We start from the raw sequence: 24,959 nt of genomic DNA, 5'->3' as shown, positions 1-24,959 counted from the left end.
CTTTCTATCATGCATTACCATGATTTTTACTAACCATATTTTTATTATCGGCGTAAAAAAATTGAGTTCTACTTTTTTAGCACTAGCTACTTGCTAATTTTACAGCAATTAATGAGTAAAAATGCCGTACTTTTACATAGGTGCATTATACTTATAATTCATTTATTATATCTAATACTCATTGATATTAAACAACGATTAAATTGAGTTCTGCTTTTGTCTGTCACAAAATTGTTTCAGAAATTGTTAGGCCCACCTTAGTTCCGATTGTCGTTAATTCAATTGTTTAAAACGAAAATTAAATCTAAAGAAATATTTTTTTAACCACATTTCGATAGGAAACAGTTTGTTAAAGATTGACGATTTATTAACATTTTTTTGAAAAAATGATAATCATATCTAAAATGATATAGTTACAAATAATTTTCTGATTAAAATTTGACATAAGTTCTAATATAATTCTAATTTTAAATATGTAAAATAGGAATAAGAATCGATCTTTTTATCTTATCTATTTCGATAAATTGATGCAAAACTGAAATAAAGTTAAGATGGTGCAACTGAAATGTGTAAAATAAATATATAAATCTATACACACATAATATTTAATTAGAGCGTTCCTTTAAAATTTTAATTTTTATTTACATCAAAATTTTGATACTCAAGAAATTCAATGTGGGGATCAAGACTTTTTGATGAAAGACAAAATTACATATACCTACAAGAATAATATAAGAACAAAAGATAAGACTAAGAATAAAGCTTGATCTTTGTCAACTAGTTCTTATAATTATATTATGAAGAAATTTAAACTCACAAATTTTTAAATTTCTAAAATAGTGAAACAATTTGGTATAGATCCAAGTATTTTTCAAAAAAACAACTCTAAAATACGAAAACTGTAGCCATCATAAAGCGATTTTAGTTTATCGATTTTGTGTTAAATAAAATCACGAAAACAATTAATAAAAAACAATACAAACAACAAAAAAACTTACCAGTGTGTTAAAATCTAAGTCGCTGCTAGTTTAATTTGTATTAAAATCGAAAGCAGAGATGATTTGTGATATTGATTTTTGTGAGATTGCACTGTTATCATCTCTGAACAAATGCGGTGAGTAGATACAAACTGCAGAAAACAAAAGTGAAATTTCGAACCGATCAGTCAGTGATAGCTGTGACCGTTAAACAAGAAAGGTAACTAATAACTGAAAGTGCCGATGGTAATGATGGTAATAAAGGTGGTTCACCCCACCATTGATGCCACCGTTTTTCCCGAATGTTGTTGTTGTGGTTTCGGATGGCTTGCCAAGAAGGAAGAACTTTCTTCGGTTTTGCTACAGCCAACTATAACTTACTTATATCACGTTAACGTGACCGTAGCAAATGATTTCTTTTAGAAAATTGCGACGGTTGTTGTTGTCGCTATTAATTCCAATTCAATCAAACCGTTTTTATTATCGGAACAACTACTTAAAAACGGCACTGTAACTGATTAGTTACACTCCGATCTTTTATACGTCGGCTGGTCGTGTTGCTAGAAGAATCGCGGATATAATAGAATACTTTTTACTTTTATACATCGTCTTAGCAACAAAATTGCTACCTACTTCCTTTACTGTCAAAAAACGTAAAATATTTATATACTTTGTGTGATAAATTATAATCAACTGTTAGTACAAAAGTACAAAAATTAAGAAAAAAGAACATGAGATAATTTGCTTCTTTCTTTCTCTGTACCTACCTACATGTAATATAATAATTTTGCAAACAATTATGGTTTACTTTGATATAACTCACTATAAATCAGGCTTGATAATAAGCAAGCTTTTTATTAACAAGATTAGAAACAATTTCATACTGTTAAATTATTGAGAGATTACGTTTACGTCATTGATATAGTTTGTACCAACCAATCGAAAAACAATACGCTAATGTTGACGTACCTATTTAAAGTGGAATTAAACAATTGGAGGGGTATAAATGTCTATATTCCGGTGTGTAGTTGGTTGCATATACACAGGTACATTTTAATGACATATGACGTTTACCTAAAGTTTAGGTTATAAAATCGAAATTGTCGCCACCGTCGATAGCAATAGGCAACGATTTAACATTCAATTCAATAAACAAAAGAAAATACATGTTGAAATGAAATAAATTTTGCTTTACTTTGCTTAAATGCAATCTTTCGAGAAACGAATTGAAACTGTTGATTGTAACGTTTAGGAAAAAATAACGATTTTCTATCACAACATTGCTTAAGATTTGGACAATGAAAAATATCGACTGTAGGTAATAAAATTTTGCAAATAAATTTCGAAATGAGTTTAATTGGAATTGGGGTGAGTGCGGACTTAATCGTTTTAAACACAAGGACATTTTGATGAAATCAGCGAAATTCGGAAATGTTTTGCAAGCAATTTTTAATCAAACCGCGTAATTATTAATTAAAATTAGAAAAGTATTGAAATATCCAATTGCAGTATAGTACAATAAATTTATGTTTACTTAAACAAAATTTTGAGAGATGCTGATGATTATCAACTTAGGCTGGATCATTTATGCTTAACTATTTATTAATTCAATTACAAAAACAATTGATAATGGTAGGTATATAGCGTCAAGTCGAGTATTACTTATAGCATTTACTACGGATTGTTCAAACCGACCTCTATCTTATTGGGTCTCGTCAGCACGCCGTAGGCAGTTCCAACAGGAACTCTACCTGCTGCCTTTAGACAACGTTTTATTAATTATGACAAACAGCGTAGCGAGCGCCACCTGCAGTAAATTCCTACGTTTTAATGGAATTGGACTATACCCATATACGGTTGGCCTTCGGTTAGCACTCTTTATAATCTATAACCATTCAGTGGTACCTAGGCACTCTAACTGTCCAGTTAAAAACAATAAAAGATATTCATCATCCCATGATGAATGATACATCTGATAAAATTTAAATGAAACAGTATTAGGTAAATATACTATACTTTGCAGGTGTTTAACGTTTTACAATTTTTCTCAGAAACAGCACCCTTATCTGTATAGTCTCATGAATAAACCTAATGATTAAATTAACATTGCAAATACACTTTCGTAGTAAATTTTATAATAACTCGGTTTTTTAAATCACCATAAAATTATCTGTACGAGCACTTTCTACACATCTAACACATTGCTTGTTGCTCTTATTTATTTCGTCAAAGCGCGCAAGTTTGCTCCGATTAGGATTTTTAATAATACAAATTGATATTAACAGTGAAAGTTTATGGAACGTTTTCCTGCAATTATTGCTGCAGTATACATATTGATCTATGTATTTTTTTTACAGTAATTTTGTTTTCAGAGAATAAGAACAAATTGATTATTATTGGTTGCAACAAGCTTATATGTTTATGTTATATATACATCAAGTACCTCATTAGCAAATAAGAAACGAATAATAGTTAATGGCGCGGTTTTACCTTTTTTTGTTAACAGACATGTGCTGACACTAACAGCATAGAGGCGGCGCTTCTAGGAACTAATCTGGTGTGAATGATGGAGTTCATATTTACGTATGAAAAATACCAAATACTAAAAAGACTTAAACACGTTAAAATAACACTTCAATTAACTGTTAATTTCCTAATAAATAAATTTGCATACGTATGCCTAACTGTTCTTTTTTTTATGAAAACTAATTGCAAATAAGAGAAATTAATAGTAATTTTACCTGTGTATTCGGTATTAAAGTATTATAATAATATTCTGTCGTTTGTACTGGTTCAATTCTTAAATGCGCGCAACTTTCACTGTTTAATATTAATTGGAATTCATCGTTAAAAGTAATGCAAATATAATCAATCCATTCAACACCTGATTGAATAAATTATTCATTATCTTTACCAGCCTACTTTTTTTTCTTTAAAGCTTCTTAGACGCCCTTTTAATGTAAAGTCTTCTCGTAAGAAAGCCTTTCTTTTCTCTTTCTCTTTTACATATATATATTGCTCAGTCTACGAAATCTGAATTCGAATATTACTTGCTTGAAATTTAATGTTAGGTATTTCCATTATATTCTAGTAAAAGTGAGGTTATGTCTCATTACCTTTTAGTTAATGTTAGGTTATGTTACGTTAGTTTGGTTTATTGTAGCTTATATTGCGTTACTCTTATGTCATATGAATAACATTTATGGCAAATTAAGATCCCGAAGGTACTTTTAATTGTAAAACACTAAATTTGTAATTTTCTGTGTTCAGATAATTAAATAATGTCGCTGTTTAAATATAAATAGTTATACAATGTTTCGTCATCATATTAGGCACGTTTTCAGTGATTTCGCCAATTAATATTTCAAAATCTTGTTATATAAATCGTCACAAATTGATTACCGGCTTCTCTGCGGCATTATTACAGAAAAGACTTGCCGTAACCGTGGAAACCGCAATTGGCAAATTAATAGTAGAATAATGAACAAAAGCTGCAATCAATTTTGTTATATTGAACTAGGTATCCTACGTTTTCTTGTTCTTGCTATCAAAATGGAGACAAGATTTTATTTCAGTTAAAATTTCAAACCAATTTAAATTGAATTAAAGCATATCAGGATGTAAATTAATTGAATATTGTTGAATTTGCGAATTAGATGACGTAGTAGCCTTTTTCTACCTATAAATAACGTATGAACTTGAAACTAAAAGTTTCACCAAAAATTATGCATGAATAGTATTTTTTACCAGGTTTGAAATAAATGAGCGAATTTTAATTAAATTTCATAATAAATTGCACATGCAGCAAATCTTATACACTTGAAAAACAGTGCTTTATAGTGCAAGTAGGTAATTTTTTTTAAGTCGTGCATTCAAATTGCATGAATTAATAACAGAATTAGCAAATTTATTTAGAGTATGACACCTGAAGATAAAAAAGCGCATTCTTAATAGCTATTAGGAAGTTGTGTTTACATGTATACTACAATATATTATACCAAATTAAACGTCTCGGCATTGTACGTCAATTAAAAAAGAGTGCGGCACGATTGGTCACAAAGTTGGCTACACTGCGAGTATCGGAAACTTCTAAATAAAGATAAAACCCACTCAAATATTATCTGAGTATTATTTTAAAGGTTAATTTTTCCACACAGAGGCGTCAAAGTTAACTTAGCTTTTCTTTCAATTTTTCAAATATATAAGATCCAACTCTAACCAATTTGAAGATGTTGAATTCAAATATCACATTATTTTTTATATACCTAATTTTAATATTTCGCACAGAAGAAACATTTCCAGATGAACAAAATTCTATTATTAGATATAAAATTGTTTTTAATTTTCGTATCTATTAATAGCTCCCTTTAGGTAATATCAGAAATTTCCAGAAAACGAAAATTATTTTAAAACTATGGTTAATACTCTGATACCCCCTACAGCTCCCCCGTCAGAACTTATCTGATAACAAAATGAGAATCGTATTTTTATTTTACCCAGAAGTACCCATGTTTAAATTCCTTTTTAATTGAACTTTAATACATTTAATACAAGATAAATTCCACCACCCAAGATCATCCAAAATTATAATTTTTTGTCTAAATAGCGAACTTACCAAAAAGACGTTATTGTTTTTGTTGTGGATCTTCTCTCAAATCTTATTCGACTTCATAACGTTCCTTTCTGAGAAAATTGAGCTGAACGAAATCACAAACGTAAACAGAAATGTTTTTATTAAATTGTCACTCATCGCACTCACATGCATACATATTTATATGCGTATGCAATTTGAATAAAGTTAGTTATTTTATGCGCTAGTGTAAATAAACGATTCTTCGTCAAATAGCACGGAACTGACGAAGAAAATTACAATTAACAAACGAAGTCAACATTGCATTGTAACAGTGAATCAAAAAAGATAGACTTTGTTGAAAATCTCATTAAAAATTACACGAGCTTTCTCCTTTCCGAATTCCTTATTGCGGTTGTCTCTTCAAATTTTCTTCATTTCAATGCTTCTTCAACTTAATGTGAAAGTTGATATTTTATGGGCACTATGGATTACCAAAGTATTATCAGCATTTAGCAAATAATGATTATCCCATCTATAGGTAGGTTTTTGTTAATCAGTTGATTATTATTTACTTACAAGTAAAAACAAAAGTACATTCATTATATATGCATTTTACTGCTGTAGAATGATTCACTTTCACTTTTTGTAAACATTATCTACCTATTATTAGGTATAATATTAATGTTCTAATATCGTCTGTTAGTCCATAGACCTTAGGATTTCCATTGTCAGATATGGTTTGAGCAAGTGGGTCATAGGAGAAACGTATCAAGAAGCTCAATACGTTGAACTCGGAGCTATGGGTCAATTAAAACCTTCTATAAATATATATATTTTTTTGGCTGATCAAACAGACCAAAAAAGGCTACGTAGCTAATTCACGTACTGTACTGTAGAATATTGGATTAGCATCTGAAACAAAAGAAAAATGATTTACTTGGAACTGCAAAACTGCATTACTAAAAATTTAGAGACGAGATACTTGTATAGAAGAGTGATTAGGATCCACATTACCATCTGCAATTGATATTATTAAAGGTATATCCAGAAGTGAATGGTGAGCATCCTTGCGGATGTTGTATCCGTATTAGGAGTCAGCAAGGAAAACTTGGAGAAGTTATTAAAAATAAAACAAAAATACGATGTGGTACATGTCCTTGATGTAATTTTAGAATTTTATTACAAATCGTAGGAAATTGGACCAAAGCAAAGTCATCGAAGAAAATAACCGAAATTAAAGCAATTCATTGTATTCAACTGAAAATAAAGTTTCTTTTTTGAACTAAACCATGATTCACATTGATGACGTTTTTTTTTTTGTTTTTCAACAAAATCATATTGTAATAATGGCAATGATCAGATGAGCCATTTTGAGGGTTTTTCTGGTGAATATTAGTTACGGCTATCATAAATCACTATTAAAACGTAGGTTACAGAAACCAAGACACAATGTAGGTAATCCTAAAGTTCCGAAGATTACAGTCGACAACTGCTTTGTAACTGTTTAATATTGTTACGTACACCTGCAGAAAATTAATTATTACTTAGTTAACTGAGATGGAAGTTTAATCCTTATTTTATTTAATCCAAGATTAAAGCGTGCACATTGAATACATACAAGATAAGACAGTGGAGCACAATGAGTATATAATGTGCCTCCGGGCACATCTGTGAAGTATGATAACATTTTATTCAACAATACACGGCACGTATTCTGTCTTTTGTAGTACTTACTCTCATATTGCAATTAGCAAATAAATTGAAATTAGCATATTATAATGTTCATCGATTATTTTCATTTTTAGAAACAATGGATTATTCAAATGGTCGAGTAATCAAATAATCGATTAATTGCAAACAATCAGAGCAGTTTAATCCGAAAAATTATAAATATTAGTTGCTAATTAGAATATTTAAACGCGTTAAATAAATGATTACTTTTTTCGATAATAGAAACTGAAAATTTTGGACCTTGTGTAAAATCGAATAAACCTATCATGATAAGTCATCAATATAATATTCATCATCATCATCATCACAATAATTGTAGAGTCGTCAATCCTGAGACTGGTTGGACACGCACCTCCACTCTTTCTTATCTTGAGCTAATCTTCGCATTTTATTAAAACTAGAACAACCCACATCCTTAACTATTTGCGAACAGTAATCTGATTTAGGTCTACCTCTACTCCTCTTAACTCCTGTTTCTACCTCTAATATGTCCTACATACCTACCTCGCCTATTTGTTATTGACTTCTACAGTCTTTTCTCCTGCTGTTCCTAATACCTCTTATCATCTAACCTTTTTCGGTATAATTTCTACTCATTTATTTGCTAAATCTAATTTTTGTAAACAATATTAGGTACTAAAGTGGCATTTTTACATATCAACTTATTCTTCTTGGATTACTATTAGACAAATGTCTCAAACCACCCAGTGAAATTTTACCTTATCGATTTTATAATTAGTTACTCCTTTTTAAGTCAAATTGTGTTATTTTTGACGTGACAACGTCTTATAATTCGATGGAGCCGGCTGCACGCACGAAAAAACATGACTCATGCGGCGTTACCTCGCTTTGAGGCGTTCCATTTAAGGCTTGAAGTGCAAGCGAGAGCGCGGAACGAGCGACAAAGAGGCACAATCGGCCTCCGCGTTCGGCAGCGTTCGACATCTGTCTCTCTCTTAGTTGAGTGAGCGATGCGTCCGCGTGGACAGCTGCTATACAATAATACATTTCCATTTACCTCCTTCTCTATATCCATACAAAATATCTATGAAACAAATAAAATTAAAATTTTCTTTTGAAAAATGAAACCATTCCATCAGTATTTTCTTATGACGTTGTCACGTTCAACTATCGTCAGTAAACCGACTTTACAGACAACCGATTTTTTAATAATATTTTCAATGCAGTTGTTGAACTATTACAGCTATAGAACTTAATTAACGTCTATAAGCTCTTTTTCGATCTTGAATAAATCAAATTCCACACAGTGTTCGTGCCAAGTGTATGTCTATTACTCGAGCCAAGTATTAAGTAACAACAATAGTAATGGTTTTGATGTAACACTATTATAATGGCGTTACTAAAATTATTACATTATGGGAAATGCTCACTGAATAACAATCAATGCGGTTTTAACAGGGCAGTAGTTCACACGAACACATAAAGTTGCTAGCGTTAAATCATGTTTTCATATGCATATATATAATAGCAATAATGCAGTTTCTAGTCCAAGGATGATTTAACTTTAACTGATGGTATTACGTACAGTGCACGATTATGAATTTGCAATAGGTTCATAAAAGTATCAATGCAAAGCCGGCTCTGGTCGTGATTTTCATATAGATTTGTTACAATTTGTCCTTAAATGTAATGTAGTACCAATTGAAAAATACGATAATTTTAGATAAATGAAAAATCAGGAAAATGTGACCCATCTTAATTAATGAGAAGTTCTATACCAGTGGTCCCTAACCTTTTTAATATTGTTACCCCTGTGACCTATTAAGAAAACTGATTTTACCCTGACCTTAAAATGTTATCAATACAAACAACACAAGCAAATACAGATATCTTTAATAATCACAAATTGCACATTAGTCTTACAATTTTATATACCTAAACAATAAATTAAGCAAAAATGGTTACTGTGATAGTTGGTATTATTTTGCATTTTTCAATTTTTTTTATGTTGGCTTTAATTTCGTTTAAAGTCATCTTCCACATTTAGAAGGATTCTGGTCTTTGTTTTCAGTGTAACCAAAATTGAAAAACCACTTTCACACCTATAGGTGCTGGCAAAGGGTTTTAGCATTTTTAAAATTCTCTTAGCTAAAGCAGGATATTCGGCACTAGCTTTTCGCCAAAATGAGCTAAGATCATAATTTTGAAATTCTACTCTGTAAGTAGTATTCTGGCATAGTCCAAAATATTCCACTTTGGCCACTACGTCTTCGTTTTTAATAATGTTATCATCAGTAGTAAATCGTCTTAATATCCAAGAACTGGACTGACGATTATCCATATTCGAAAAATATTGCTTCAATGAGTTTATTGCTACAGATAAATGCCGAACCACAGAATTTTCAAATGTGATCTTGTTTTTTCAATATTTACCAATTGTGCATACAGTTGTATAAACATCAACACATCCATAATTTTATATTTTTGCTATCTAGCTACGTATTTTTGGTCTTAATTATTAGGTTCTTTGTTACCCCCACAGAATAACTGATTTACTCCCACGGGGTAATTACCCCCCAGGTTCGGAATCACTGTTCTATACTATTATTATTAAATGCATGAGTACAAAGTTGAAGCTAATTATAATATATGTGCCTATACAAAAAAGGATATTTACGTATATATGAACATCCTTTTTATTCTGTACATCGGACCAAAGCGATCACATAAATTGTAGTAAAGTAGTACAGTGAATCAAGGTTCGGTGACTGGTTAAAATTCCGATTGAGTGTAAAAAATGTGAATCTCACACTTGATGCATTAGAAAGAAAGACTTTCGAGAAACCGCTTCTTGCATTAGCACAATAAGGAAAAGGAGGCTGAAAGAAACTGAGAAACTGTGCAGTAGAGATTGAACACTTTCACTGACCCACACTTCTGACTGTAAATCAATGTCAAGGTTTATTATACACATTTCAAGCATATATCTTAACTAATATTATAAATGCGAATGTGTTTGTTTGTTTGCTACCCTTTCAAACCTTAACTTAATCAAGCATCTTAAATTTTGCACAAACATTGTTAGGGTTACAGAACAGGATATAGGGTACTTATTATCTATAAATAAATACTGTTCTAAAGGGATAGAAAAAATAGTTTTACGTAGTCGTGGATGATGTTTAATACGTACTTCCTAAGTGGAATATAATTAAAAAAAACTTTTTAAACTTTTGAGTGTTTCATTCCCACCAGTCAGTAATGCTGGGGGGCGGGCAGTCCCTCCGGACTACGCCGGAAGGTAGAGCGGAAGGCCCTCTTCAGCCTGCTTTCAGGAATCGTGGGAATGAATGGGTGGTGGTTCGGGTGAGAAAAATGAGACGGACGAAATGAAGACAGAAGAGAATGAAAGATTATCTGTGGAATATTACAGCCCCAGCATTTGCCTAAGTGATCCAAGGAAACCACAGATAAACTTGGACCAAGGCAGACGGACCCAGAATCGAACTGGCGTCCTCCCGAATGCTAAATAATGGACTAAACCTCTAGGTCATGCCGCTCAGTGGAATATAATTAAGACACCCCGTCGATGAGATGCAATCTCACGATCGTCTCGGCGCGCAATTTTGTTGTTGAATCAATATGAAACCACCAAAAGGTACTTTTGACACACATTGCCATAAAACAACATAGTTTACGAGAAATTCCTAACATTTACCTAACGTTATTTGAAATATCTAACCAAGAGGGGCCTCTTTCTATAAATTTCGTGGAAAATAGTGGTCCAGTTGTTGAAGCTTTCATCTCTGAATGGAGACATTTCCGGGCATTAGTGTGTAAACTTTTTATTGTTTGCGATAATGATTGGTGCTAACATCTCCAAAAATATTTGCTGTTCTTCCTGAAATATCTTGTACGTAATATTGAGCCCTGGGCAGTGATTTTATTGGGGCAGCTGATTTTTCCAAAGAAAATGGAATTAAAGAGAAAATTAACGTAAAACCTGCACTCGAATGTCGTATTCGAAAAAAATTCCAGTTACAGAAATTCTCAAATTCGCATTAAAGAATGAAATAAAATGTAAAATAATATAAGTACTTATATGTCAAAGGAATTAAAAAATAGTGTTGCAACATATTTCGGGTTATAGTAGTTCTAATTACAGCTGTTTGAAGATATATCTATTCTTAATTAAAAAGTTTTTTCTTTCTTTTTGTTACTAGGTATGTTTTCTGACTTTGTAAATTGTACAATTAAAACAATATGATTCCACTAATTGAATGTGGAATTCTACGTCGTATTTTGACGAAAAAGATTTGGTCCTCATCACCATAAATTTCTACGACTGGTTGGACACGCACTTCCACTCCTTCCTATCCTGAGCTAATATTCGCATTTTCATAAAACTAGAACATGCCACATCCTTAACTATTTGCAAACAGTAATCTAATCTAGGTCTACCTCTAATTTTCTTAACTCCTGTTTCTACCTCTAATATTTCCAACCTTCTCTATCTCCAAACATACACGATTAACAATCTTTTTCGAATTTCTAAATTAATCGTTTGCGAGCATAGAAGTGACTTCTTTTTATTGAAGGAGACCCTGCGCTATCCTCTGCTTTATATCCTTACTCCTCCTTCTAACCTCACTTATCTGACTTCCTGGATACCTAAAATCAGCGACTTCTTCTCATCTTTCGTCTCCTATATTCGCTCTTTCCCTAGTTTTCTTTCCCTTGCATGCCAGCATTTTTGCTTCACTTTTATTTATTTTCGTACAAAACTATTTTGTAAATACTGCATCCATTTTATTTAAAGCTATCTCTAACTCCTCTTTGCTAGATGCTAATACTGCTGTATCATTTGCAAATCTAAGCATATTAATCTTTTGCCCCTGTAAATCTATCCCTTAAGTTGTACTGTCTTTAATGATGTTGATCGCATCTTCGATGTGTAGATTGAAAAGTAGCGGTAAGAGTGTGCATCCCTGTACGACCCCCTTCCTAACATTTACTTTTCTAGAAAATACCACAAATGACGTGTTAAACGCCATCTGTAGTACGGTGCTACATTTTAGGATTACGTATGCCCCAACAAGGTCCATTTAAATATATGGCGTTTACCGCGCCATTTGTAGTATTCTCTAAAACGCGCTGTTAAGACAGCAGGTAAAAGTTGGTCTGTGTTCTGTCGGAGCTGCCTGCGACGCGCTGATGAGATCCAGAAAGATCGAAATCGCGATCCGCGTCTGGCAGTTTCGACAAATACAGACCACTTCGAATTATTTTATTTACTTCTCTAGGTGGCAGTCCCAGCTCTATAACTACCTGTTGCTCTTTATACAAACTAAATATCACTCTTGTATCTCTGTAACTCATCCCGACATTTTTTAGTGTATTCAACATCTTGTTCCATTTAATATTGTCAAAAGCTTTTGATCTTATGCCAGTTTTATAGTTTGGTCAATTGTTTCTTTTTCCTTCTTCTACAAATAAATACCTAATTGGTACGGTGTGCTTCGCATACATCGACGCGGGGTCGTTGCCGACGAGGCGTATGTCAGTGGGCATTAAGCCCAAAATAACAAGATTCTTATCCGTATCGAGAAATCGCATCCTGTTTGTATTTCGGACAGATGTACGAAAGCAAAACCATCAGACTCTGTTCGACGTTTTGCTATCGGCGTCCGATATTGGAGCAGCCGCTGATCCGGAACATAAAATGGGAATGAAATGAAAAAGACAAGAGATGCTGACGGAAATGTTTGTTTATATACGCTAGCGGGAGACGCTGGAAAGCGATTTAAATGAAAGATGAAAAAATTCATTGCGGTAGGACCAGAAACGACAAGCGTGGAACTGGCTTTCACAAACAGATGTTTCTGTTATTCTTATAATCTTTATGTATTCACCGAAACTACTCATCCGATTTCAAAAATACATTCACCTATATTTAGAATGGACCTTCAGGGTGGACATGTGTATGTAAGTTGTATATTATTCTGTTAGAATAAATGAGCTTTTCGTGGAAACCAATGGCTTACTGCGTAAGTTGACGAGAAAACGTCAAGCCAACGTCAAATGTCATAACTATTCAGTGAACAAATTTTCATGTTTGTCTTTCTTCCATTGCAGCTAATCATACCCCTTAAATAATATATAATATAAGAATAAGAATAAGAAAGATGGATCTATATAATTTCGGTATGAGAAAAAACGATATACTTTTCAGCTGTTCTAACTTTGACAATTTACAATGACAAGTTTGACATGAATAATTAATGGTACTCTACGTACGAGGTCGTATATTCGATTTTTACGTAATGGCGTTAACATTGCTAAGGAGTTGTTGGACTCTGTCTGCGACGACCCAAATTTGCTCAAGAGGGTCATAACTGGTTACGAATCATGGGTTTATGTTTATGACGTGAAAACTAAAGCTCAATCATCCCAGTGGAAGCTGTCGCACGAGCCAAGACCGAAAAAAGTGCGCCAAGTTAGGTCGAATGTGAAGGTTTTGCTTATAGTTTTATTCGATTGCAGGGGCGTGGTGTATCATGAGTTCTTGTCATAGGGTAGAACGGTCAATAAGAAATATTACCTGCAAGTTATGTGCAATTTGCCAAAGCAATCCGCCAGAAACGCTCGGATTTGTAGAAGAACAAAAATTGGCTTTTGCACCATGATAACGTCCCTGCTCGCACATCGTTGCTTGTGCGCGGATTTTTGGCCAAAAACAACACACTAATAATGCCGCAGCCACCGTATTCCCCAGGTCTGGCCCTCTGTGACTTTTTCTTGTTCCCGAAACTAAAAACGCCCATGAAAGGACCACGCTACGCTACGATTGAAGAGATAAAGACGGCATCGAAGGAGGAGTTGAACAAGATTACAAAAAGTGATTTCTTGAAGTGCTTCAAGGATTGGAAAAAACGTTGGCACAGGTGTATAATATCTGGCGCGGGTTACTTTGAAGGGGACAAAATAGATATTCTTGAATAAATAAATAATTTTTGAAAAAAACACAAAGTTCGTGATACTTTTTGAACAGACCTCGTATAGTATATATATACCAAGGGAATTAAGTACGACATCCTCTCCTAAGTGTAAATTGTCACCCGTGGGAAGGCGAAGACAGTAATCTTTCGTGATGTATACGACATTTCGTGATTTTATGGGCGAGAAAGTGTGTAAGATAATCTCCCAGATAAGAAATCGCATTTACTGTTTATGTATTAGAAATTCTGGTGGAAAACACGTAGAGGATGAAAAATCCCTTCGAAATAAGGAGTTAACACGATTTGAATCGAATCGGCTTTATTTTCTTGTAACTCTTTAACAACACAACAATGTTTTGTTACAAAACTGTTATTTATGAATATTATACATAATAATTCCGATCCACCACAGTAGCTTTTTCAGGTGGAATAGTAATATAGGTAGATTAAAACTATCTATAATAGGTACAAACGGACTTATATAGAGTGTCCCAGTTATAATAATTAATATTTATACCACATATTCCTACGAACATTTGGAACATAAAATGTTATAACACTTTTGACTTTTGAAACAAAATAAAAAAATTATAAAATTATAACAGTTTTAATGCCGGCCCTGCAAAATAGCAAATTAATTACTATTGCCAGCTGTCATCATCATCATAAGGTCATCAGTCCTAAGACTGGTTGGACACGTACCTCCACTCTTTCCTATCCTGAGCTAAACTTCGCATTTCCCTAAAACTAGAACAGCCCACATCCTTAACTATTTGCGAACAGTAATCTAATCTAGGTCTACCTCTACCCCTCCTAACTCCTGTTTCTGCCTCTAATATGTCTCTGACTAGACCTTCATGCCTGAGAAGGTGTCCTACCAACCTATCTCGCCTATTTTTTATTGACTTCCATAGAGTCCTCTGTTCTCCTATTCTTTCCAATACCTCTTCATTTCTAACCTTTTCTACCCACGATATCCTCATCATCCGCCTATAACACCACATTTCGAACGCTTCTAACCTTTTCTTTTCCGCCGCTCCCACTGTCCATGTTTCGCACCCGTACAACGCCGTGCTCCAAACATACACCTTTAACAACCTTTTTCGAATTTCTAAATTAACCGTTCGCGAGCATAGAAGTGACTTCTTTTTATTAAAGGCGACACGACCCTGCGCTATCCTCTGCTTTATATCCCTACTACTCCTTCCATCCTCACTTATCTGACTTCCTAGGTATCTAAAATCAGCCACTTCTTCTAATTTTTCGTCTCCTATCTTGCCAGCTGATCGTAGAAAAATTTACCTTCAGTAGGTCGGGGTAATGTTATTGTTTATGTTTGGTATTAAATTACGGATCAGCCGAAGAAAATGCACTCGCGTTAAGGTCCATTAGATGACGGAACATGTTAGAAAAACTGCATACCTATCACAATCGAAAATCCCATGATCGTAAACTGAAGTGGACCTAATGTAGCCCATGACGTCCAGTATTATGTTATTTTACTATTCATATGTGTTAAACGTTAGTTTTGCCTGGCCTGATAAACGTTCTGCATAACCATAGTTTTAAAGGAAACAAAACTATTAGTTAAACTTCGCTTCGATGGACTTTTAACTCTCTTGTAATGTAATAGGTACTAGATACACCCGACAATTTTGGGCTACATTGTTTTAAGATGTAAATATGTCTATGACATTACCAATTTAAGATATATAAATCAGTTATCTTAAAATATCGCTCAGGTTTTTTCATTGTTGTAGTTTATGGTGGAGGTGCCTGACATATTAAGATTTGTTTAAGATTTTGTCCCATAAACTTTAAAACTAATTTCTGATAAATTGAAATTTACCAGAAAACAATGAACAAATAAATAATAAATAGTTAAATACTGTGCTGAATATTTCAAATACCTGCAACTAGCAGTTTCTGTATTTGTTTACTTCTTAATCTCTTAATGCTAGAAGGTAAGAGATTTTCTCTTGAAAAGTTTTTTTACGAGGTATTGAATGGCAAACAGTAAAAAGAATCTATTGTGTTTGACAGGTCTTAATTTTGGAATAAGCATTTTACTTCGGAAAAGTTTAGTACAAAAGTTTTATTTGTGACGCATTGAGATAAAATAGAATAAGAAAGGTTTCTGAGAATTATCGATTAAATACTTTTATTTGAGTTTACCACCAAGTTTCTTATTTAAATAGTAAGATATAGGTAGACGAAGAAAATCCAAATATGTATCAGTTATCACAATGGACACACCACAACAAATTACCCACTTCAATGTTTTTTAATTGTTAATATTGTAATAAGTAGGTGATATCCCAAAAATTGAGACTGCAAATATAAATATTGGAGACGAAAAATTAGAAAAAGTGTCTGATTTTCGGTACCTAGGAAGTCAGATAACTCAGAATGAAAGCAGCAGTAAAGATATAAAACAGAGAGTCGAATCGTCTTCAACAAAAAGAAGGCAGTTATATGCTCGCTAACAGTTAATTTACAAATTCGAAAATATTGTTTGGAGTGCGGCACTGTACGGATGCGAAACAGGGGCGTTGGGTGCGGCGCAGAAGAAAAGAGTAGAAGCGCCTGAAAACCATGAATAGAGAAGGTTAGAACAGAGGATGTACGAATTAGAAAGAATAGGAGAACAGAGAGCGCAATGGAAGTCTATATAAGTCGGGATAGGTTGGTAGCACAGCTTCTTAGGCATGAAGGGCTAGTTAGTGAGACATATTAGAAGGAAAAACAGGAATTAAGAGGAATAGAGGTAGATGAAGATTAGATTACTGTTCACAAATACTTAATGATGTGGATTTTAGTTTTAGGGAAATGCGAAGATTAGCTCAGGATAGGAAAAAGTATTAGAGGTACGCGTTCAAGTTGTATTACAACTTTGCCCAGGTAATTTTCATCGAATTCCTAAGCAGAATTCTTAGAATATGTTGGATTGCAAGTACCTGATACGTCTTATTTATAAGTGTGTCTCATGGACACCTACAAAGATCTATTTTTTTATTGTAGCTGCGTGAACAAAGATTTTCCAGTGAACGGGGCCGTGTAAAAACGGATCCTCGGCTCAAAATAACTTAATCCTGTGAATTTTCGGAACTAGAGACAGGATGTTTACAAGAATCAGTCTACGTGACCAAAAGAAAATAAAACAAACGATTCAAAATTATATGTTTTTGAAAGTAATTTCATGAAATTTATGGGAGAGCAGAACCTACAATTGGTCCCACTTGACTATAAAAAATTAAAATATTATTATTATTTTCGCCAATAAAACCAAGTCATACGTCCAATATTTAAATTTTGGGAAAAAGGTTTCCCTTTGACTTTATTCTCTGGATATCTATAAGTGATAGAATGATACCTAGTAGTTTTAGGGAAATATTTATTTATCCTCAAATCCTATAGAATTTTAATTATTTGGTATGGTTATCTCATCAATATTATAGCATGTAGATTGGTAGTTTATGAAAAATAATTGATTAACCAATTTTACTCCAACGTTACTGTAAGATTTTTCGTACTTAATATTTTCGGGGTTGGTAGGCATTATATAGCATTAATCGTAGCCAACATAATTGAGCGAATAACATTCTTAATATATATATCGTAAATGCCATTGAATAAGTCCCAACATTAACTCTGTGGTAGCTGAAGTGACGGCCACAGGGAGGATGTTGGTAATTATTGTCTTAATTTTATCTCTGCAGCCACTCGGCAAGAAAGCGGTTGGAATGACTTCGAAAAGCTTTCAGACTAAAACGCAGTTAGCACATTTACAGTAATAAACTTTCTCGTTCCTACACGAAAGAGAAAAAATGCACTTTTTTCATCTCAGTAAGGCAATAGAAACGAACATGATTGTCATTTCGTAAATGAAATTGAACAATACTCTATATTATGTTAGATGGACGCATCTTCTTTCTTGTTTCCACTTTTTTTTATTTTATGTTTTCGTGGAAAAGGGGAAATCTTCAAAAGACACCCAGCCGTCCGTACGACTGCGTAGTGTCGGATTCCAGAAGAAGAACTTGATTCCACTTGGAACTGTAGTCATTTGCTGCGTGTTAAACACGTCCTTGTTAAGTTAGAAAATGCTTCATGAGGAGTACAGACCAAGTTAAAAGAGATAACCGAATAATAGTAAGCGGTGCAGCGGTTATAGGCTGTTTAGGTATGCAGAAAAGATCATGGTCGGCTTTATAACTGCCTGGTTGGAATTATATCTTTAAAAAAGCGTCTTGCTTTCCTAACGAACTTTCAATAAAGTCCGATGCCGGCAACATGCTCAAATTCTGCTTGTCTACATCTGTTTTTGTTACACATTTATTGGTGTAATGTTATTCCATTTTCTTTATTAGTGTCCGCTGCAATTCCTACCTGACATCTCTTTTCTAAGTTTATAATATTCCCCACAATGCCTGTCGTCAGTAAAAGTAGGCATTCAACCGCTCTAGTCTTTAATTAGTAAGTTGAAAGATGAATTTAAAAATTTTTTGACATACTACGATCTCCAGAAAAATATTGGAGCTTTTTTTAGGCCAATAGTGGTTTACTAAGAACATTGAGATATTTTTATGTAATAGTGCTCTTAGCTGAACAATAAACAATTCCTGTACATGGTCCTACATTTGCTTTTGACATCTGTTTTAATGAAATGATGATGCCAAAATGCCAAAGATGCCATCTTTAGCATAAAAGATCACAGAAAGTACAGGATTGTAAATAATTTTATTGATGTAAAACCAACATTAATGTTTTTATTAAAAACAAAAAATTGGAAATCCATTTTCGTTCTGATCTCTTACGCATTGTAATAACAGAAAGATGTAGGATCCACAGCTTCTTTAGGTTTAGGTTCATCTCATAAATAGGTGAAGTTTTTGAAACGGTTTTAAAGACTCCAATTATTTCTGTTCTGTTAGCGCACCACAATATCTTGAACTTTTCAGGATTTTACGACTGACGTATATCAATTCGATATTATTTTCATGTTCACGGTGTCAGTACTTCTGGCAAAATTGCTAGACGCGGATCGTAGATTTGATCTTGTTGGATCTCATCAGAGCGTTGTTAACAGTTTCGACAGAAGTCGGGTCAACTCTACCTTCGATTTGGTTACGTGCCAACCACGTATGGTGAGCTGCCCCTTAGATTCAGTTAAGCAATATAAATGGATCTTGTTGAATATATTGAATTCCATTGAAGGTAGCATTGTAGGTACTACAGATGGCGTTTACTGTGCCGCTTGTAGTACTTCATAAAACCCGATCGTGGAATTTCGCAGTTCCAAACAAGTCACCGATCGAGCGACATGGCCCAGAGATTTAGACCATTGTTTAGCGTTCGGGAGGACGCCGGTTCGATTCCAGGTCCATCTGCCTTGGTCCAAGTCTTTTTTTTTGTGATTTCCTTGCATCACTTAGGCAAATGCTGAGGCAGTAATATTCCACAGATAATCTTTCATTCTCTTCTGTCTTCATTTCGTCCGTCTCATCTTTCCTACCCGAACCACCACCCACCCATTCCCACAATTCCTGAAAGGAGGCTGAAGATGGCCTTCCGCCCTATCAGCATTAGTGGCTGGTGGGAATGAAACACCTAAGTTTTTTTTTTTAGTTTGTTTTTCGAGTCGTCGTTCCTCGCTGGTGAGACACTCTCAGTGGTAACTTGTTGGAAACTGATGCTGATGCCAGAAGCCACGACGTTTACAACCACTAAATTCCATGAAACCACAGAAAAACAGCCACAATGTTTCGTATTATCCATTAACAAAAACTTCAGAACTTTTTGCGCTTTCATCAGTTGAAGTCATTCATAGAATGCCTCTCGGTCTCCTTTTAAACTTCTAAATATCTTCAATGACAAATGTGACAAATTTTCGTTAAATGTAAAACAGAAATAGATATTTTGCAAGTTGTGTTTACATTTTAAATGTATAAGTATTTCGAATAAACGATGACAAATCGTCTCTGGTCAAATTTGATGCAATTGGAGTATGATGTTCTTAACGATTTTCTGATCAAAAGTTCTCCCAGGCAAGAGATCAAGAAGTAGCATGTATTTGAACTATGAAAATAGCATCTCATCTAATGTTCCACGGAAAAGTTATTGGTTCTGAAAAGGAGCACGCAATAGTGACTTCTTGATAACTATCTCCAAAATCTAAGAACAAAGGCTTTCACGACCGGAATCCATAGTAGAATGAAGATTCGGGCTATAGGGCCGTGGTCTAAGTGAACTATTCTGTCCAGACGTTTCGTCAGCTACTGCGGCTGACATCCTCACTGGTAGTGCTGGGTGCCACCCAGTTGCTACCGAGACTTCGAGATATAATCTACGTTCACGTTGTCAACGCAGCACTACCACTGAGGATGTCAGCCGCAGTAGCTGACGAAACGTCTGGACGGAGTAGGTCACTTAGACCACGGCCCTATAGCCCGAATCTTCATTCTACCATCTCCAAAATCATTCGATAAATGCACTCGATCTTTAAATGACCTTGGAGTTAGTTATCAAGGTCAGAGTAGAGGTCCTATCAGTTATACGTTAAATATTCGAAAATCCAGAGTTAATACTTTAATTCATAACTCAGAAACTTTTTATTTTTGACCTTGTGCCCAAAGACTTTTGACCACAAAGTCATATTGAATGTTATACGTCCTCCAATTGCAACTAATATGACCAATAGGAGATAGATTGATGATCCAGAAAGAGAACTGATGAAGAAACATTTTTGCACTCCCTTCATATACAGTGAAGTATACGAAAAATACTTTGTTTATTATCCTAAAAGAGTGGGGTGTTTTTTCCTGGGTTTTCTACAATACAATTGATATATTTCTGGGTATTCTGTATTATTATTTTCGGGTTTCAATCACCTGGGGTTTTAGTATGTGTAGTAAGTTTTGTAAATTTTACTATTTAATTATTCTAGGTAGACCTGAAGTGAAGAAGTAAAACGATTAATCAGGTTCAGGGTTGTATCTGTTACTTTTAACCCTTTAATTACTTTAAATTTTCTTAACAATATGCCCCCTTTTGAGTTATTTCTTAGAATTATAAACTGTCGACGCAAAATATTTGAAAAAATTTCTTAACGCTACGATAGAAATTTCTCATGAAAATTTTAGAAATAACCGTCTTCTTTATGTCTCAACGTGTCACCTTCAAACAAGACTATTTAAAAGTTTGGGAAAAATGTCAATAATAGTCCCATTTCTATTACCTTTTCTCCTCTAACCAAGGCACCTTTTCCATTTCTGTATCTTACATTAGCAGTGAAAACAGAAGTAATCTGAAGAAAAAGTTACTCAGGTACTTACAAGTTTTTATATTCTTTTGTTTTCCCTTGACATTCTCTCGTCGTGTTTGAGTCTGGAAATAGCCTGAACGGATCCGAACAGGACTTTAGCAGTCACTTGTACACACGTCTTGTTATCCGATGATTTGTTCTTGTGCTGACTGGCACTTTGCACTGTAGTTGTGTATGTGTTATTGTTATTCGCGTCTCTCAATGTCGTATACGAGCGGCAGCGTTCCGACATCTCTTTTGTTTCAATTCCTTAAACAATTACTATTGAAGAAAGTTCTGCTCACTCTGTTTACAGATGTGGGCGGAAGCACAATTCTGGCTGAAACAAAAAGAAGATAACTGTAGAAATCGGCTGAACGAATTTAGCATTTTATCTAAAATTGGACGCTTTGTTGTGTTATATTGGCGAGAGATACAATCTTTCTTATTTAATTTTAGGCTTTCTGAAGCCTTGGAAGATGAGAGAGCTATGATATCCTATAATGATAAAAGAGATTAGACTAGTTAATAGCATATACGAGACGGGAGGACTATAAACGGATTGTGGCAGTAGCCACACCAAAAAAAAGAAACGCGGAATGATGCAAGAAATTTAGAACAATAAGCCTAAATGCGCTAAAAATCATAGATAGAATTGTACAGGAAAGTATAGGAATATATATAGTGAGAATAGGAGAACAAAGGACTCTATCGAAGTCAACAAGAAATGGACGAAATAGGTTAGTACTGTTCGTTTCAAGAAGTTAGAGATATGCCCCTTCCCTTTATTAGGATGCGCCGTAGCATAATTCCAAATTCAATCATATTTGTCTGCGGAGCTCATTTCCCCATCGATCATCGAGCGAGAACTAGACAAAAGTGTACAGTGCCATTTGCAAAATTATTTAAACTGCCTCGTTAAAATTTAAGAATATGCTTTATTTAAAAGCATATTTAGCCAAAAATAATAACAAGTGAATTAACTTAACGTTCTACACACCTATAAAACTTTTGCTTTGTTTTCTATTGTTAATTTATATACATTTTTGTTTTAAGAAATTGCTAAACATTTTCGTCTAGTACTGTACAGTTCTAGCCGATTTCCTAAGACTGCCCATCGCGAGCTCTGCTCGTTCAAGCTCGTTCCAACTATTTCTGTCTTGCTCACGCCTAGTGTGTATTCTTTCTAAGTTCGCGCAGTTTTTTTCAAGGTTACAATTCTAGCAAATTGAAATGGACTGTAAGACACCTTCTCAGGCAGAAACATAGTAGAGACAGAAAAAGGACTTAAATGGAGTAGAGGTAGACCTAGATTAGATTACTGTTTGCAAGTAGTTAAGGATGTGAGATGTTGTAGTTTTAGGGAAATGCGAAGATTAGCTCAGGATATGTCTAACCAATCTTCTTATATTCTTGAAGCATTTCTGTTTTGTGCTTAAATATTGTCTGCTTGCTGAAACATTCCATCCTAAAACTTTCTGCAGTGTAAATAAACAATTGAAAAAGTGTCTAACCGTTAGGAAGCTAAATTTATTTTACTACTTTAGCTACGACTAGGTCAGTTAAGAGTAACAAGCAGCACCCCTATAGAACTATATACGTCGAGAAAGTTATTTGAACAAGCAAGTTCTGTAACTACCCTAATTAACTGTTGTTAGAACTAGAGGTACATGCTGGACTGTCAAACTTACCAAACTACTTGCAAACTTTAGTACTTAAACAAAGTTTAATTTTTTCAAACGTTTACGTTAACTTAACCAGATATACGTACACTTAGTAAAATTTAAAATCACAAACATTTGACTTCACCCAACCAAAACAAAAAGGCTTTGCTCAATGCAAAATTAGGCCGCTGTGCATTCAAAAGAGATCGAATTTATCACAAGCCTGAAGTCATGAGTCATAGGTGGCAATATAATGCGGGTAAAAAAAAAAGCAGGTGTTTTATTCCTAATGCCACTAATGCTGGTGGACGGGCAGTCCTTTCGCATTACGCCGGAATGTAGGGCCTCCTTTCTGGAATCGTGAGAATGGGTGACTAGTGGTTCGGGCATAAGATAATGAAAGATAATCTATCTGTGGAATATTACTGACTAGCATTTTCCAAATGATTCAATAAAACCACAGAAAAAATTTGGACCAAGGCAGACAGACGCGGAATCGGACCGGCGTCCTCCTGAATGCTAAGCAATGGCCTAAACCTCTAGGCCATGCCACTCGGTGAAGTCCGGAGTGGGATACGCTAGTATTAGGTAGTAATCATGGAACTTAATACGTCTTGTATATATTATTAAGCTTAAAATCTACACTGGTGTGGCGTCATACTTGCGCCATGCAAAAAGAAACTTGTTTGGTAAATGTCTAGAGGGAGTGGGGGTGAATGGGATCGAAAGAGGAGATCTTCCCCACCAGTGTACCATAAAAAGTTCGTGGCGGTCACACCCCCATAAAAAGTTATGGGGGTTGAAAGTTGATTATTTTGACAATTTTCATACACTATAATTCAAATAAAATTCAATAAAAAAATTATTTTCAAGCGGGTGGAGGTGGGGGATCGAAAGAGGGTGGTCACTTGAACAAAACCCGATAACCTAACCTAACCTAACCTACCCTATTGATAAAGATATTTAAATAATGTTTTATATAACTTTCTCAATATTTTTATGTATTTTTCATTAGTTTTACCTTTGAATATTGTTTAAGAATGACTATATAAATATTTACATGCCTAGAAATGTATAAAAATTGGCATAGTTATTAAACTTGAACCGCCATAACTTTTTATGGGGGTCAGACCGCCACGAACTTTTTATGGTACAGTGGTGGGGGAGACCTCCTCTTTCGATCCCCCACCTCCTTCGGGGGTGGGGGCCATCATTCAGACCTTTACCACTTGTTTTTATAAATAAGTAAGTTGAACATAGATATCAACGGTATTTGTAGGTACTCGAGATTATACCATTTTACAACCAGCAAAATTTTTACAACGGAGATAGTTCTTGTGAACAATCTTAAACACACATCACACTATACGTACTACTTAGTCATTCCAATTAGTTCGTATTGATTCCCTGTAACTTCATTAAACTTGTTAGAGGCACGTAACACACAAATCAGATAAACCTGACGTGCCTATAGATCCGAATGGTGATAATTTGGGGTAGCAATCCGCGGTTGTTTGGATGTAAACAGTCGCTGTACCGCAATCAGTCCGCTTTTCACCCACTATCTAACTAGTTTTATTACGTACCTAGTTTATCGGTAAAGCTTGTCAACTGAAATTGTTTTGTAGAACAAAGCTGGGTCGATTTGAAATTTTTGTTCCTGATGTTATATCCGATAATTTAGTAGGCTATTAGCTTTGGTAATTGCATTGCGTCGAACAACAATTCATACCCTTGATAAGATATATATATATA

At 34.2% G+C, this 24,959-nt stretch overlaps 1 long non-coding RNA gene across 1 annotated transcript in view; it reads right to left on the bottom strand.

The window, feature by feature from the left end:
- LOC108741286 overlaps positions 1-24,959 on the bottom strand; it is a 33,515-nt gene that overhangs the window by 6,886 nt on the left and 1,670 nt on the right. Inside the window, exons 2-3 of the long non-coding RNA XR_001938486.1 lie at positions 21,572-21,880; positions 5,593-6,462 (exon numbers count right to left, since the gene is read on the bottom strand). This is a non-coding gene — a long non-coding RNA (uncharacterized LOC108741286). The remainder of the gene's footprint in view (positions 1-5,592; positions 6,463-21,571; positions 21,881-24,959) is intronic.

The sequence above is a fragment of the Agrilus planipennis genome, unplaced genomic scaffold, assembly GCF_000699045.2.
Source record: "Agrilus planipennis isolate EAB-ADULT unplaced genomic scaffold, Apla_2.0 scaffold21, whole genome shotgun sequence".
In the NCBI taxonomy this organism is placed as follows: domain Eukaryota; kingdom Metazoa; phylum Arthropoda; class Insecta; order Coleoptera; family Buprestidae; genus Agrilus; species Agrilus planipennis.
Note: the sequence above shows the minus strand (reverse complement) of the source record. Positions and strands in the feature narration are given on the sequence as shown.